At 46.2% G+C, this 17344-nt stretch overlaps 1 protein-coding gene across 3 annotated transcripts in view; it reads right to left on the bottom strand.

Moving 5' to 3' along the window:
- Positions 1-17344, bottom strand: part of PKNOX2 (PBX/knotted 1 homeobox 2) — a 456599-nt gene that overhangs the window by 428805 nt on the left and 10450 nt on the right. Inside the window, exon 1 of one of the 3 annotated variants that reach the window (XM_079955105.1) lies at positions 9878-10007. The exons of the other annotated variants lie outside the window; for them this stretch is intronic. The gene's annotated coding sequence lies outside the window, so the exon portion shown is untranslated. Of the gene's footprint in view, positions 1-9877; positions 10008-17344 lie in introns of those variants that run through there. 3 annotated transcript variants of the gene reach the window in all.

The raw sequence follows: 17344 nt of genomic DNA, 5'->3' as shown, positions 1-17344 counted from the left end.
AAGCCTAACACTGAGGAATTCATGTTGCAAAAGGCAATTGCTATGGACTAGAAACAGCCTCTTAAACATGAAGATTCATATTTCCCTGTATCTACGCATCATAATAACTATACAGTGGTACCTCGGGTTAAGTACTTAATTCGTTCTGGAGGTCCGTTCTTAACCTGAAACTGTTCTTAACCTGAGGTACCACTTAAGCTAATGGGGCCTCCCGCTGCTGCTGCGGCGCGATTTCTGTTCTCATCCTGAAGCAAAGTTATTAACCTGAGGTACTATTTCTGGGTTAGCAGGGTCTGTAACCTGAAGCGTACAAAACCTGAGGTACCACTGTACAGATTTTGCAGCATTCCTTTATCTGTAAGGACAGTGAGTTCTGTCATGAGGCAAGCAGCGCTGAAAAACAAAGACATCAGAAAATTATCCCCATATTCTCAAGTACATTTAGTATAGAGGCAGCAACAGCAACTGGCATCTCTCATGGAATTGTAATTGACAAATAAGGCTCACCCATGGGGATATCCGTCTAAGCTGACTTAAATGTTTGCTGACATTTTCAAGAGAGAATTCTGCTGCTTCAGACAGACAAAGAGAGAGAGAGAGAGAGAGAGAGAGAGAGAGAGAGAGAGAGGGCAGCTACATTCCTAAGATTTACAAATTCCTCTTTAAAGGAAACATCCCCAAAATGTAAATAAAAGGGAAAGAACAACATTCTCAGCTCTCCTGAACTGGAAAGTCTGGAGAAATCAGAAGGTGCCAAACAGACTTGCACATTAGCAGCGAGCATATTCTCTCCTGCAAAAAGTAATTCTAATATAAAAAGGGGTTTTAGCAAGGCAATGAAGTCATCTGCTGCTGTCAGCTAAGAAGGGGTTTAAGACATTCGGGAAAACTCAGGGAAATTTTTTAAATCAACAAGAGGAACAAAGACAATCGAGTTAAAGGATAAAGTTCAGTGGATTCCGAATAAAAATTTCAAGGAAAGTTAGCTACAGTAAATGTTGGCCCATAACTTGTTCACAATTGAGAAAAACAGTGAAATGTTTTTCTTGTTTGTTCTATTGTTTAGTAACGTTCTTTTTAACAAAAGTGAAAATTTTTAAAAAACTCTAAGTGGACAAAACATAGAAATGATCCTTCGGTTGTAGGTTACATGCGATTTGAACGTTACCTTGGAACAGCTGGTGTTGAAAATGCCACTCCATGGAAAATAACTTTATCCAGTATTTAAGTGAGGAAATAGAAATTAAATGGGTTTTTTTTTGTTTGGGCCAGCACATTATTAAAGGAATAAATGCCTTGCTTGTAGGCCATCAGAAATACTACTCAGCAAACCACAAGGTTTCTGTCACAATGTCAGTAATTTGTCAATGAAGGAGACTACACAAAAGGCATGCAGCCATCCATTCTATCCATGTGAAGCATGTGGCTTCCCCCAAAGAATCCTGGGAACTGTAGTTTGTTAAGGATCCTGGGAACTGGAGCTCTATGAAAGCTAAACTACAATTCCCAGGATTCTTTAAGGAAAGCCATGTGCTTTAAGCGTATGATATAGTTGTAACTATATCGCCTGCCAACCTAGCAGTTCGAAAGCACCTCCGGGTGCAAGTAGATAAATAGGGACCGCTTACCAGCGGGAAGGTAAACGGCGTTTCCGTGTGCAGCTCTGGCTCGCCAGATGCAGCTTTGTCACGCTGGCCACGTGACCCGGAAGTGTCTCCGGACAGCGCTGGCCCCTGGCCTCTTAAGTGAGATGGGCGCACAACCCCAGAGTCTGTCAAGACTGGCCCGTACGGGCAGGGGTACCTTTACCTTTACCTTTATAGTTGTAACGTTTATCTACGTTTGGCAAGCCCAATGCTGTCATGGTAAAACATGGCAGCTACGGTACATTATTTTGGTGCCCAATGTGCTTGGATACTATCATAAACTTTGAGCAGCAGTAGCCAGACCTGAAACCCAGTAAAACCTAATGCCTTTTGGTTGTACATGACTTCCTGAGGGAGAGGGGGCCCATTTGGAACGGGCTGAGGGAAAATGGACAACATGGAATGCTATGGCCCCCAACCCCCCCAAATCCAACTTTGATACCATTCCTAAATATCATTTTTAGAGTTGTGCATACAATGTCAGTTCTAACACAATTTGATGCTATGCATTTTATTGTGCCAAAAAGGAGAGGAAAAATGCATATACCAGGGCAGGGTTTCAAAGGAGAGAAAAAACAGGGACCTTCACTTTCAGTAGCACACCCAAGAGGCATTAACTAAGCGTACAGAAGACACAAGAGTCTAATTTCATTGCTTCCAGTGGTTCAGTCTGTTAGTCTTTTAGCCGCATTCCATCCTGTCCAGATCACTGCTGGATCCTCAAAAGGCCTAGGGCACAAATCTGCATAAAAATTGCATGTGCCAATTTAGGCAGCCTTTCAGAGAGAAAGCTTCCCAGCACAGCTAGGGCTGGGGAACCTTTTCCAGCCAAAGGGCTGCATCTCCTTCTTCACAAGTTCCTATGGGCCACAGGCCAGTGGCGGATGGGGCTAGACCATGGGTAGGCAAACTAAGGCCCGGGGGCTGGATGCGGCCCAATCACCTTCTCAATCCGGTCCAGGAATCAGCGTGTTTTTACATGAGTAGAATGTGTGCTTTTATTTAAAATGCATCTCTGGGTTATTTGTGGGGCATAGGAATTTGTTCATTATTTTTTTTCAGAATATAGTCTGCGCCCCCCCCCCAAGGTCTGAGGGACAGTGGACCGGCCCCCTGCTGAAAAAGTTTGCTGACCCCTGAGCTAGACGAAAGAATGAGAGGAGCAACGAATATCATTTTTACCGTCGTACAGCCCACCATTTTTCTGCACACACCCTTCTCTATCTGCCACCCAAGCGGGCAAGCAGTGCTGTAAGAGTTCAGAGGCTTGTTCCAACCACACAAAAACACTCAAGGAGTGTCCAAAGCTGGTAAGAAATGTGACCTAGGGAACAGTTCCAAGGACCATGTAGAAGGGGATAATTAAGAGGCCAGGTCAGAAGTCTCCCATCTCTGCTGAAAGCAAAAGTAAACAAGAGGCAGGAGACCCTGGGATGAGTGCAGACGACTTTCAACTTGGATCCTCTAGCCCAGTGATCGCCAACTTGGCCCTCCAGCTGTTTGGGGACTACAACTCCCATCATCCCTAGCTAACAGGACCAGTGGTCAGGGATGATGGGAAATGTGGTCCCAAAACAGCTGGAGGGCCAAGTTTGGCCATCACTGCTCTAGCCGCTCGCTGGGACCACAGCTGATTTCCAGCACCCCTCCGCATTCACCACCACTCCCACTACCAAAACATGTATCACGTCATTTTGAATGTCTGCCACCTTTTCCAACAGAAGTGCAAATTAGCGATCCCTATATAGATGTGCGCATGCAGACACAGAGAGATATGCCTATATTTAAACTGGCAGCCGAACGCGATTCTCCCATGTATGGAACGCACCTGCTTCTGGGGTAGAGACAGAAGCAGAGTTGGATCTGCAAGAGACATTCTTTCCGCTAGGCAGGTTCCACGCTGGAAACCAGACACAGAAATAGAAAAGAAAATTTCAGAGGCTGCGAGACAATTAAAAGAGGTGAAAGCACAAAGCACCAAGGTGGGACTGGTAGGCAAACGAGGTCTGAGGAAAATACCTGGGAAAGTAAAAATAGTCAAAGACAAAAATGGAATTTCATGTAAAATGATATGGGAGGACCTGACTGATAAAGATGGGAAATGATTTGGGAGGCTTTGACTGGGTTAGAGAAGAAACAAGAAGGGAGGGCAAAGGGTTTAAGATGCTACCCTATGTGGTGGCAATGTAAAATTGCCAAAAAGGCCTGGGGAAAGACATATAAAGATTTGAAGAAAATGTGGGAAATGATGGTTGTTTAAAAAAATTGAAGTTAGGATATTGAGATGTAAAGGACTTGATGGATTGTTTGAACGAAAGACTCTTGTTATGATATGCGAGACTGGATGCCAGGCCAAGACCAGCAAGCCTTCATGGAAGGAAGAGGCCTCGACCGAAGAAGATAAAGAAGAAGATTGGCAAAATAAATTACTGAACTATGCAGGACTTATTATTACAAAAAAGGACAATTGCTCAATGCATATTTCTTAAGATTTGTGTACAGACTTTTACATTAGTATAACTTCTAAAAGTCACTTGTAATAAGATGAAGGGGGTTTTAAAATTGGATTGTTATGTATATAAGGTTTTATGGATGTGCATAAACAAGTATATTAGAATGGAACCAAAAGGGGGAGTGGAGGGAAGTCGACCAAAAAAAATATGGTTTAATCTGTTTGTGATATGTTTCCTTTTTTCTGTTGTTGTTGTTTTTGTTTTGTTATTTTTGGAAAATCAATAAATTGTCATCAAAAAGAAAAAGAAAAGAAAAAAGACCCAGGAAGGAAATGGTTAGTGCATGGAAACAGTTAAACACTGGTTGAAGAAAGGGGCAGAAAGCCATTAGAAGTGACTATGGACAGCCTTGGCACAGTGGTACCTTGGTTTTTGAACTAAATTAATACAGGGAGCCCGTTCGACTCCTGAAACGGTTTGAAAACCAAGGTGAGGCTTCCGATTGGCTGCAAGAGCTTCCTGCACTCAATCGGAAGCCATGGAAGCCATGCCGGACGTTTGGCTTCCAAAAAACGTTTGCAAACTGGAACACTCACTTCCAGGTTTGCGGCCTTTGGGAGCCAATTTATTCGGGAGCCAAGCCATTTGACTACCAAGGTACCACAGTTATGTCCTAGAAGGGCGACACCTTGAACAGCACAGAGCGGGGGAGCCAGAAGGGATGGAAGGATGGGAAAAGGGCAGTTATTTATTCTAGATCGTCTTCTGTGTGGTTGGCATGTGACAGGTCTCCTGTTGAATCAGAGTGAAGGATGCCATCTGCTGGATCCCTAGAGCCATTTCCAACTAGCCCACTGACTTTCCATTCCAGGCACCTCCCCAAACCAGCCTGGGATTTACTGGATAAAGGAACGCGGACTGTGCCCATGCCATTACCTCTCCTTCCAGCACAACAGTCTTCAACCCCGGAAAAGAGGGGTCCCTTATTTCTATACACCTTCGTAATCAGATTCCCTTGGAGCTCAAAGAGTATCTGGGACTTTCTATGGTTGCCAGTTTCCAAAGGGGACCCAGGAAGTTACCCCAACTTTGCAGAACCTCTTTCTCTTTATGCAGTTCATTGTGTCTAAGGAACCACTCTCCAACTTGGAGGGTCTGGCTGAAACACACACACACACACACACACACACACACACACCTCAGACCCTCAGCCTTGGGCAGCCAAGAGGATATATATTTTCAGGACCCACCCTAGTCCTGTGACAGTAATTTGCTTTAAATTGTTTTTAATATTGAATTTTAAATTGCTGGAACCTTATGGTGAAAGGTGGACAAGAAATCCATTCAATAATACTTCACGCTATTGTCTTTATTTCCAAGCAAGATCAGTGTGAGGGCAATTCTATATCAGGCGGCGAAGAGCCTAAATCTGCTTCTTTATCTTTTAAAATATGCTAACACAGAAAACCAGTTCTGGGTAACGCTCTTTCAAAAGCAGTTTTCCATTTTTCAGATACCTGCAACCTAAACACAGGTGGCCAGTCAGCAGCCAGGGAGCAGAATGTGGCCCCTAACCTCATTTTGTGCAGCCCCAAACACCTCATGAAGCTTTCCCCCAAGGAGACTGAGCACATGGCTCTCTCCTTTTCCATATTATCTTCACAACAACCTAGTGAGGGAGGCAAGGCTGAGATGGTGATCAGCCTGAGGTCACTCAATGAGCTTCTTGGCTGAGTAGGATTTCGAACCCTGATCTCCCAGATCCTAGCCCAACACTGTAAGAACTAAACCGCACTGGTTGTTCTTCTCTGTGTGCGTATGGCATAGACCACTAACATCAGAAAGGAATTGTGTTCTTGCTGTCCTAGAACTACATCTTAATCATCCATTTGCTCAGACCACGATCTGTGGTCCACCAGAAGTTGTTGAACACCAACTGCCATTGGCCCCAGCCAGCAGGGCCAACTGTCAGGGTTAATGGAAGCAACATCTTGAGGACCACAGATTCTACATTGCTGACTCAGATGATTATAGGACTTGCCTCAATGACTTCTTATGCATGGTTCCAGCCCAATTCACTGACTATTACACTTTTCACAAGGGATGTTTCACACAACATTTTCATCTGCATGATTAAAAGAACTATTTGGGTACACACCTGGCAAAGGTTTCTCCCAAATTCATAGATCACACAGGGTTTGAAAAACATGCATTCCGCAAGTATACAGAACCAAGCAAATCCTGAACACATTGCGGACCACTCCTCCTGCCGGACCTGCCCAACTACAGCATCTTCACAGTGCTCTCTACAACATTCACAATGTTATTTAATTAACGCAGATGGAGCCCAGCGAGAAAAGAAATCCTGATAACACTTTATTGAGCAAAACTGAACAAAACCAGCATATAATAAGAAAGCAACAGATGATTATGTCTTTCCTAAGTCTGGCTTTGCACATAGCAGGGAGACATTCAAACAAACATACAGAGGGAAACTCCCCTCAAACAGTCAATCACAACACAAGTTACCTCTGCAAAGATCATGCTATGCAACACCTCCACCCCTTATTTTATCAGCTGAATGATCCCTGCTGTTGTACTTCCAGAACTATGTGCTAAGTGGACAAACAGAACAAGAATCTCCATGTATGCTCTCCTGTACTTCCTAACCAGCCATTCCCTCTGTTCGCACACAAGTTATACTTCAGCAGACAATCTTGGCAGCGTTGCTCAGATAGGCAGCCTCCAACCTGCTACATGCATTGGCAAGAGTGCAAGGAAAATAAGCGAACGGGGCCCAATCGCTTGCTGGATGCGGGCGAAGATTAAAGAGATGACATTTTTTCGAGCACATAGCAGTATCCTTTCCCCGCTGACATTTAATATGACCAGCTTTGAGAGCTGGGCCCAACTTTCCGTTGTATGAGTAATAACAGAAGACAGCTGCTGTCTCCTCCTGCACATGATAGTCCTGGAGCTGAGGCTTCTTGCAATAGATCACATTTTGATTTGAGCCGCGTCGCCTCCTGACATCTGCACTGCAACAGACCATTATTCTGCAGCTATTGGGAAATTCCACAGCAGCAGCAGATGGAGAGAAAAAACAACAACCATACGCTTTGCAGGCTCCGGCACATCACTCCTTGAAACTCTGCCCATCACACTTTAACATTAAATATTTAATCCGGCGAGATGTCCGGTTCTTAATGTTAATCCATTTCTTCCACCTTGCCATAGTCAAAAATTCAGCTTGCTGCATAAGTCATGGTCTTAGCACTTACGGAAGGGTAAAAAGGATGCTTTTACTGGATGAGGAGGAAGTTTGCTGTCTTACATGCAGAAGTAGCTTCTGGCAGCTATCATATCATTAATAATGGAGGTACTGAGACACGGAGCTTGACAGCCAGGAAGCAGCAGCCTCTCCCTTGCCTTCCCCTCTGCATTCATCAAGCAATTCCTTTCTCTTCCTTCAAAGTCTGGCGAGCAGGGAAATATAATTTTCCCAGGGTACCCGAGCTCTTAGCATGGATGTTAAGGTGCCCTAGCAAAAATGAGTCAGGGCAGTGGAATGTTTGCGAGTGTTGGACCGGGCAGGTTGGCCCATTGGGGGTGGGTCACAATGCCCCCCAACCAGCTTTCAGACAGCTTTCCTTTGCCTGCCTTCCTACCAGTATACCTGAAGGAGCGTCTCCACCCCCATCATTCTGCCCAGATACTGAGGTCCAGCTCCGAGGGCCTTCTGGCAGTTCCCTCGCTGCGAGAAGCCAAGTTGCAGGGAACCAGGCAGAGGGCCTTCTCGGTCGTGGCACCCGCCCTGTGGAACGCCCTCCCACCAGATGTCAAAGAGAAAAACAACTACCCGACTTTTAGAAGACATCTGAAGGCAGCCGTGTTTAGGGAAGCTTTTAATGTTTAATAGACTATTGTATTTGAATATTCTGTTGGAAGCTTCCCAGAGTGGCTGGGGAAACCCAGCCAGATGGGCGGGATATAAATAATAAATTATTATTATATTATTATTGTTAAGTTGTGGGTGAACATATCAGACGAAACAGCGATTCTTCAAACAGCTCTTGTTTATTCACAGGCCAGAACAGAACAGAAGGGTTCAGCCAGCCTGCTTATATAGAGCTCCAGTACAACGCAACTGTAACAACTTTCTGTAACTATCCAATCACTGAACGTCACTTTCAATCCCTTATTTGCATATGTGGACCTAAGTGAAAACTATCTACAGTATCCCCCTGCTGGCCCAGGGTGAGAATTTCAGTACATAACAATTATTATTACTTGTGGCTGATCAAAGAGGTGGCACTGCCTGCCAGCTTCCAGCTCCTCAGCCCCAGTTAAGGATGGAGGAGAAATTCAATTCAGTCTGCATTTTAAGGCAAATTGCACCTAAGTCACACTTTGTGGAACAATACAAGAACCAAAACACAGCCCACCTTCGAAATTTGTGAATCTCTGAATTTTGCAATGCACTTCTCCAGCCCAGCAACATTTACACACACACAGGCCTAAACTTGGGTAAAGTGTGTGTGTGAAAATACACATATTAGCGAAACAACATACAAAAAAAATGCATCACATCCGGGGGAAACTGATTCACAGAAACACATATATTAGGCAAAAGTGCAGGCGAACGTTGCGTATTAGGGGAAATTAGTACTAAAAGGATGGTGAAGTGTCATGGGGAGGTTTTTTTTTAATTTAAAAAAATGGCAAGCTGATGTAGAAATAAGGCGAACCAAGCTATAGATTGGAAAAATGAAAAACCGAGAGAAACCAAAATGGACAGATTTTTATTGTTGTTAACCACTTTGAGCCCGGCTTCAGCTGGGGAGGGTGGGATATATACAATTATTATTATTATTATTATTATTATTATTCCTCCTTTGCTCTTGCAGAACTCAGCAAAGAGGAAAGTGGTAGAATCATAGAAGGGAGGCAAAACAGTCACTGGTCCTGGTTTTGCCTGCTACTGGTTTCTTTGCCTTCAGGCTTAGACTCTCCACTATGCTATGACGTTCATCGGTTGACAGGGGTCCAAGCCAGTCTCTATCTCGGCCGAAACTACCTCACAGGAGTGTTGTGCAAATAACATGGGGAGTGGGGAGCTGTGTGTGGCTGCTTGACCTCCTTGGGAAAGAGGTGAGATATAAATGCAATAATAGGCAGGTGACAAAAATGCATGCGCTTTGTGCCGGGGACACCGCAGAGCATTCAGACCTTGTTACACATGCGATTTCATTGGGAATTCAATGGGCCCAAACTGGGCTGGGAGAAAGTGAAGTTATTTGCAAGGGGTTCTTTCTTTCGTTCTTTCTTTCTTTCTTTTTCAAATGATTAGGCTCTGCAGAATGAATTCACTTCATATTGACCCAAGGGATGTTTGCCCATTACTGGCTAATTCTCTCTTTCTAGCAAAGGAGGAAGTCAATGGGTTGTATCCAATGAGAGTCATATGCTACAGCAGACCCCACTCAAATTAATAGACAGGGCTAACTTAGCCCCATTCGTTTCAATGGGTCTACTCTGAGTAGGTTGGTTGGATGCAATCCAGCATGTCCTAACTTTCTCTTGCCTTGCTAACTTCCCAACATCTAGAGTGGAAATGAATCACAGATTAGCCATTTAAGACGAACCGCCTTAGAGAACTGGGCCACTTGCATCCCACATCACCAAAGGAAGTTGGTACAGGACCAGATTTAATCTGCAGCCTGAGCTAATTCTCAGACTATGCAAACTAGGTACGGCCTTTATTTGCATAAAAACTACATGAATGTTTTCCGACCGCCACGTTGACATCTTTCCTGGGCATTGGCATTCCCAGTAAATAGTGTCCCTGCTTTGAAAGTCTCTCTCCTCAAACACACACTGCCCCAAGGCTCTTTCCTGAAACAACAGTGTTAAGCAAGGGGTAAAAAATAGCTGCAAATTTTGCTAAGAAGAGAATCTTATCTCTATAGTCTTAGGCGCTGCCATCTCCTTAAGTAGCTGTATGAACGGACAAATTGCTTTAGAAGTGGTTTCTTTCCTTCCCCCACCCTTAATATTTCATTTATTCATTTTGGATATTTATATATCACTGCAAAGTCAGAATTTCCAATCAGTGTACATAAACAAAAAAATGTTTTAGAAAAAACACATACAGGAAATAAGAACAATTAAAAATATTCCGTAAGTACAGCAAAACTGCCTTAAAATGTCTGCTGGAATAAGGAAGCTCTTTGTCATGAGTCTGTAGGTCAGAAAGGAGGGTGCTTGTCTAATCTCAGTTAGGAAGGAATTCCACAGCCTTGGGCTCACAAGACTGAAAGTATGTCTCATGCAGCTGTGCCCTGGGAGACGATCAACAGAGACTCCCCCAAAGATCTTAGCGATCAGGTAGAGGTACAAGGGATCAGGCAGTCCTTAAGATACCCTGGACCCAACTTGTTAAGGGCCTTTTAAAATTAACACCAAAACCTTGATCATAGACTGGTAACATGTGGGCAGCCAGTGTGAGTTTTTAAGCACCAATGTTATGCGCTGGCAGAGTCCAGTCACAGCATTTTGGCCCAGCTTTCACATTATTACCTCCCAAGGCATACAGCAGAGAGGTTTGTGTGCTTCCAGAATTGCTCCACTTTTAATAGTACTTATTTTTTCAGAATAAACTGAAGGCCCGAACCCCGATGTTCAGCAGCTGCGAAGAGGCACCAATTCATGCCAAGTGTTTGCCTTTTGCACCTCGCTCCTGTTGGTGGATCTTGGGCTCCTAGCAAAACACAAGGCAGATGCCACGCGCCTGAAGTCTGCCCTCCCCTGGTATAGACAGGAGAGTTCAGCAGAGCTGGGACCCGTAGTACTGCCAGAATATCCATAAGGTGGCAAGACTAAAAGCAGTGCGCCATTTGTTTATTATTGGATTACAAACAAAACAAAAAAGCCAATCCCGCTTTTTGGAAATAAAGTGTGTCCCTTGACAAGGGGTGTCATGATGCAGGAATTTCTCACGCAACCAATTTTTAACAAGGCAATCTGTTAATTCTATAGGCCTATGCCATCAACCTCGGGGAAGAAGAACCTTAACACAAGTCACAAAAGCAAACAGAGGTATTTTCTTTTCCGAGAGAGAGAGAGAGAGAGAGAGAGAGAGAGAGATTGCCATGCCAAGGGTGTCCTGTGTCGTCTTAAAGACCAACAGATTTATTGCTGCATAAGCTTTGATGGTCAACTTCCATCAGCTGCATACCATAAAGAGATTCTTAAAGTTGGCTGTAACTTTTAAAGACAACCACAAAGGAAACAAAACCTGGCTTGGGTGCATCAATAAAACTATTTTTGAGACTACCATGACTAAAAAGGCCAGAAAGGAATCAGAATGAATACAAGGCTGCTTTAAACACTTTGGAGCGTCTTCACTCTACAATGCTACAACAAATTTTAGGTATCAGCGTCTCCTTTTACTGGCGGCACTCAACAGTACTCAGTACCATCAGCTTTCTGCCCCCTGCCCAAATCTTGTGATGACCCTCGTGGTCTCTTCCAACTCTATGATTCGACTATTGCCTCCCCCATTCCATGCTCCCAGTTCCTAAGAAAAGGTTGATTAGGTGGCAAGGCAAGCATCAATGCTATTATCCCCTTGCAGTTCCCAGCCATGCAACAGAGCAAGGCTTCAGAGGCACCCACAGCGCAGGCGCCTGGCTGTCACACATGCGCACTACTTTCCCACTCTTTAGCCAGTGGCAGTGGTGGTGGGTAGGGACGCAGGTGGCGCTGTGGGTTAAAGCCTCAGCGCCTAGGACTTGCCGATCGAAAGGTCGGCGGTTCGAATCCCTGCGGCGGGATGCGCTCCCGCTGCTCGGTCCCAGCGCCTGCCAACCTAGCAGTTCGAAAGCACCTCCGAGTGCAAGTAGATAAATAGGGACCGCTTACCAGCGGGAAGGTAAACGGCGTTTCCGTGTGCGGCTCTGGCTCGCCAGAGCAGCGATGTCACGCTGGCCACGTGACCTGGAAGTGTCTCCGGACAGCGCTGGCCCATGGCCTCTTAAGTGAGATGGGCGCACAACCCCAGAGTCTGTCAAGACTGGCCCGTACGGGCAGGGGTACCTTTACCTTTACCTTTTAGTGGTGGTGGGTGGGGCATGGAAGGAGGCAAAAACAATAAGTCTGGGGTACGGGGGGAAGAGACGTGGGTGGTGCTGTGGGTTAAACCACAGAGCCTAGGACTTGCTGATCAGAAGGTTGGCGATTCGAATCCCCGCGACGGGGTGAGCTCCCATTGCTCAGTCCCAGCTCCTGCCAACCTAGCAATTCGAAAGCACAAGTACAAGTAGATAAATAGGTACCACTCCAGCAGGAAGGTAAACGGCATTTCCGTGCGCTGCTCTGTTTTGCCAGAAGCGGCTTAGTCATGCTGGCCACATGACCCGGAAGCTGTACGCCGGCTCCCTTGGCCAATAAAGTGAGATGAGCGCTGCAACCCCAGAGTCAGTCACGGCTGGACCTAATGGTCAGGGATCCCTTTACCTTTTACCTTACAGGGGGGAAGGGGGATGCAGCCTCCGCAAACCTGCGCATGTGCAGTCAGACAGCAGCACAGGCGCAGTGCGGCCCACCTGCTATGAAGGGACAGGACAGGACGGGTGGCTACCTGGCTGCCTGGTCAGCCCATTGGGTGGCAGACATTTGGGGGGGGGTTCCCATGACCCCCCCCTCGTGAAAAGGGCAGTGGCAGTAGTAGGTGGATTGCTATGAACCTGGTGAGTACCAACACCATTTTTCCAAGAAAAAAAGGCACTGGGTATCAGTAAGGTGTGAGTGAGAGTGATGGAGCTGTTAGTGTTTTGGGCTAGGAGCTAGGAGATAAAGTTTCAAATCCTGACTCAGCCATTAAGTTCACTAGCTGACTTGAGCCAGTCACCACCTCTCAGCCTAACCTACCTCACAGGGTTGTTGAGAAGATGGAATGGGATGGCGGAGGGAGGGGATACACTTCAACTGGAGCAATTTGGAGGGGAAGTAGGGTACAAATGCCGTAACAATGTCAGAACTCTTTCCCGCTAAAGCATTACTGCACAAGATTGTAATGCAGAATTTTCTCTTCTACCAATCAGGCCTGGAGCCATGCCAGGGTCACAACCAAGGGCTCAGGATCCCAACAACAGGACCCACTAGCACTGAAACTGGTCTCAGGTCCTCCATATAGACCAGCTGGCTGTGTAAACCTCCACTTCAAAATTTCCAATATGTTTTCCAATGAAACCATGTTAGGAATATAAGAAGAGCCTTTTGAACCATCAATGGCCCAGCTACTCCCGTTCTCCCAGGAGCTAACCAGATGTCTATGGAAAGTTGGAAGCCTGGAAAAGAGGAGACTGAGAGGAGATATGATAGCCACTACCAAATGTCTAAAAGGATCTCACATGGAAGATGGAGCAAGCTTGTTTTCTCCTGCTCTGGAAGATTCAAGTTACAAGACAGGAGATTCCGCCTAAACATCATGAAGAACTTTCTGATGGTAAGAGCTGTCAGATAGTAGAATGGACTTCCTCGAGAGGTTGTGGACTCTCCTTCTTTGGCGGTTTTTAAGCAGAAGTTGGATGGCCAGCTGTCATGGATGCTTTAGTTGGGATTCTTGCATTTAAACTAGATGACACTTGGGGTCCCTTCCAATTCTCCAGTTCTTTGATTCTATGATAGCACCTAAGTGTAACAATAGTTGTGGTTCCCAGAAACTGATATTTGGGGGCATACAGCCTCTGACAGTGGAGGCAGAGCATAGACATTGCTCTGGGGCACGGTGAGAAATGGGCAGATCCCAGCCCCGCTTGGATCGCTGCTGGCAGGAAAGCTTGAAGAGGCCCAGCCAGAAGGTGTGTTATGCCCGGTTTATAGGGACACAGGTGGCGCTGTGGTCTAAACTTCTGAGCCTCTTGGGCTTTCCGGTCGGAAGGTTCGCAGTTCGAATCCCCACGATTAAGTGGGCTCCCGTTGCTCTGTCCCAGCTCCTGTCAACCTAGCAGTTTGAAAGCACACCAGTGCAAGTAGATAAATAGGTACCACTGTGGCAGGAAGGTAAACAGTGTTTCTGTACACTCTGGTTTCCGTCACAGTGTCCCGTTGCGCCAGAACCGGTTTAGTCCTGCTGGCCACATGACCCGGAAAGCTGTCTGTGGACAAATGCCGGCTCTCTCGGCCTGAAAGCGAGATGAGCGCTGCAACCCCAGAGTCGCCTTTGACTGGACTTAACCGTCCAGGGGTCCTTTAACTTTTTTTTTTACCTTTTGTGCCCAGTTATTGATGCAAGGAACACAAAGACCCATCCTTGTCATTTCCCCCTTTCTTCCCCCAAAAGAAACAAAGGGAGAAAGCCCCACTTTCCCACCCCACATTTGAAACCCAAACTGACTCTCCTGACCCTCGTTGGAGCCAGCTGCCTTCGTCCACATTCCAGCCAAAAATAATAACAGAAGAGCCCAGTTTGGAGGAGAGTTAATCTAATCTTCATTGCTTCAGTTTTAAAATATCCTGCTTGGTTTTGGGTTTCTTGTTACATGGAGGGATATGTTTTTAGTGAGATAGGTCTTAGCATAAAGGTCCTTCGTGGAAGCTTCGTGTAACCAGATACAGAGGAAAGCCAGCTCTGCTGCAATCCAAACAACACACACACACACAGAGAGAGAGAGAGAGAGAGAGAGAGAGAGAGAGAGAGAGGAGACGGACAGACATCGGCATCTCCACAAGGCAACCCTTTGCAAGCAAGCTCTGCTGAAGCCGAACTCCCGACAGCCGTAATTATGTTAATGCCTCTGCAAAAACTATTTATAAATTGTGCTTCATTGTAGAAACCTGCAAAACGTGTCAGCAGCAGCTCCCTGATTCTTCCCACCCTCAAAGAAAGTTTACTTCTGATTTGAGAGAGAGAGAGAGAGAGAGAGAGATACCTGCATAATTACATTTCTTTCTCTCTCTTTTTTAAAAAAGAAGAAGACGACTCCTCACCCATACATTTTAAGGTGTCAAGCCAATATTTTCTAGCTTCTGCTACTATCCTGCTATGAAGGAGACTGAAAATTTTACCCCTTAAGAGAAAAGAGTTTAGGATACATTTCAGGGATGTGACATGAAATTTACACACCTGTGCAAGCACATAGTAGGGACAGCTGGAGGACGTTCAGTCTGCATTCTCAGGTGAATTGAACTAAATCACACTTCCTGGACAGATCACAGCCAGATCATAATGGAATTATCCTTCAGTTTTCGCACTTTTCCTGAATTTCTGCAACACAATTTTCAGTTCAAAGAGTCCCAAAATGCCTATTTTGGTTTAAAAGCACGTAAAGACAGAGTCTCACCCTCTTATATACCTAGCGATTTTCACACTCTGCAGGAGAGGACCTCTAGATCTCATCCTCTCTTTAGGTTTTTTGGTTAGAGCATGGTGCTGATAATGCCAAGCTTGCAGGTTCAATCCCTGTATGGGACAACTGCATATTCCTACATTCCAGGGGGTTGGACTAGATGATCCTCAAGGTCCCTCCCAACTTTACGATTCTAAGTCTTCCCTGTGTGCTGCCACTTGGATCCAATTCTCTCCTGCCATATAGAGCCAAGGGCTATGCAGAAGAGCTCTTGTCCCTCCTTTATCCTGCTGTTCCTGAACAGCAGAAGCATGTACAGGACAAAATAAGCAAATTTTACAGAAATCTTCCGTGTACCTGTGTATCCACAGTGAATGCAGTGGTGTCATCAGGGCAGGACTTTAGGGCAGAGGTCAAGGGTCTCATTCAGAAAAATGAAGCTGGGCTGACTTAGGTAAAGGTAAAGGTAAAGGTACCCCTGCCCGTAGGGGCCAGTCTTGACAGACTCTGGGGTTGTGCGCCCATCTCACTTAAGAGGCCAGGGGCCAGCACTGTCCGGAGACACTTCCGGGTCACGTGGCCAGCGTGACATCGCTGCTCTGGCCAGAGCCAGAGCCGCACACGGAAACGCCGTTTACCTTCCCGCTGGTAAGCGATCCCTATTTATCTACTTGCACCCGGGGGTGCTTTCGAACTGCTAGGTTGGCAGGCGCTGGGACCGAGCAGCGGGAGCGCACCCCGCCGCAGGGATTCGAACCGCCGACCTTTCGATCGGCAAGCCCTAGGCGCTGAGGCTTTAACCCACAGCGCCACCTGACTTACTACACTTGAAATAATACACATTACAGTCCAAAGAAGGGACCACTGAGCCCTAAAGTCTAAACGTACAGTCGTATCTTGGATCCCGAACGCCCCGGAACTCAGACGTTTTGGCTCCTGAACGCCGCAAACCCGGAAGTGATTGCTCCGGTTTGTGAACGTTCTTTCGGAACCCAAACGTCCGAAGGGGCTTCCACGGCTTCTGATTGGCTGCAGGAGCTTCCTACAGCCAATCAGAACCCGCGATTTGGTTTTTGAACATTTTGAAAGTCAAACGGCATTCCGGAATGAATTCCGTTCGACTTCCAAGGTACAACTGTACTTTACTGCACCACTGAGAAAATTGGGGGCAGAGGAGAGAGGATCAGCAATTGCTTACACAGGGCCCCCTCCAGGAAAGACGTTTACCACCAAGTCATCAAGGGCGATTTCACTGATGGGCCTAAGGCAGCCTTAGAATGAGAAAAGGTCACTTATCCAATGTTGCAGCTCAAAGACCATCTCCTGCAAACAGCTTGCTCTAGGCAGCCATTGCTTATTCCAGGGCTGGGGAACCACAGTGGTTGGAGATGATAGGAGCTGTGTCCAGCAAGATGTATGCCCTCCAAGTACCCCTATTTCCAGGGACAGTCCCAGAATTACGAAAAATTAAGATTTGATCCTGGAATATGCCTATTTCCACCACCAGTGCCACCAGTGCCAAGCTTAGGGAGCAGGATGAGCTGGTATCAGCAGTGGCAGAGGCCTCTCATTGCTTCTCCATGGCCACTGCCCCTGGCCTCCTCCTTTCAGCAGCTTGTCCATGGAGGCGCAAGTCAATTCTGTGTCCAGGACAGCTGTTTACCAGCTCCATCTGGTACGCAGGCTGAGACCCTACCTGCCCGCAGACTATCTTGCCAGAGTGGTGCATGCTCTAGTTATCTCCTGCTTGGACTACTGCAATGTTCTCTACATGGAGCTACCTTTGAAGGTGACTTGGAAACCGCAATTAATCCAGAATGTGGCAGCTAGACTGGTGACTGGAAGCGGCCACCAAGACCATATAACACCACTCCTGAAAGACCTACATTGGCTC

The sequence above is a fragment of the Podarcis cretensis genome (genome assembly GCF_951804945.1).
Source record: "Podarcis cretensis genome assembly, chromosome: 15".
Taxonomy (NCBI): domain Eukaryota; kingdom Metazoa; phylum Chordata; class Lepidosauria; order Squamata; family Lacertidae; genus Podarcis; species Podarcis cretensis.
This window is presented reverse-complemented; position numbering and strand designations above follow the sequence as displayed.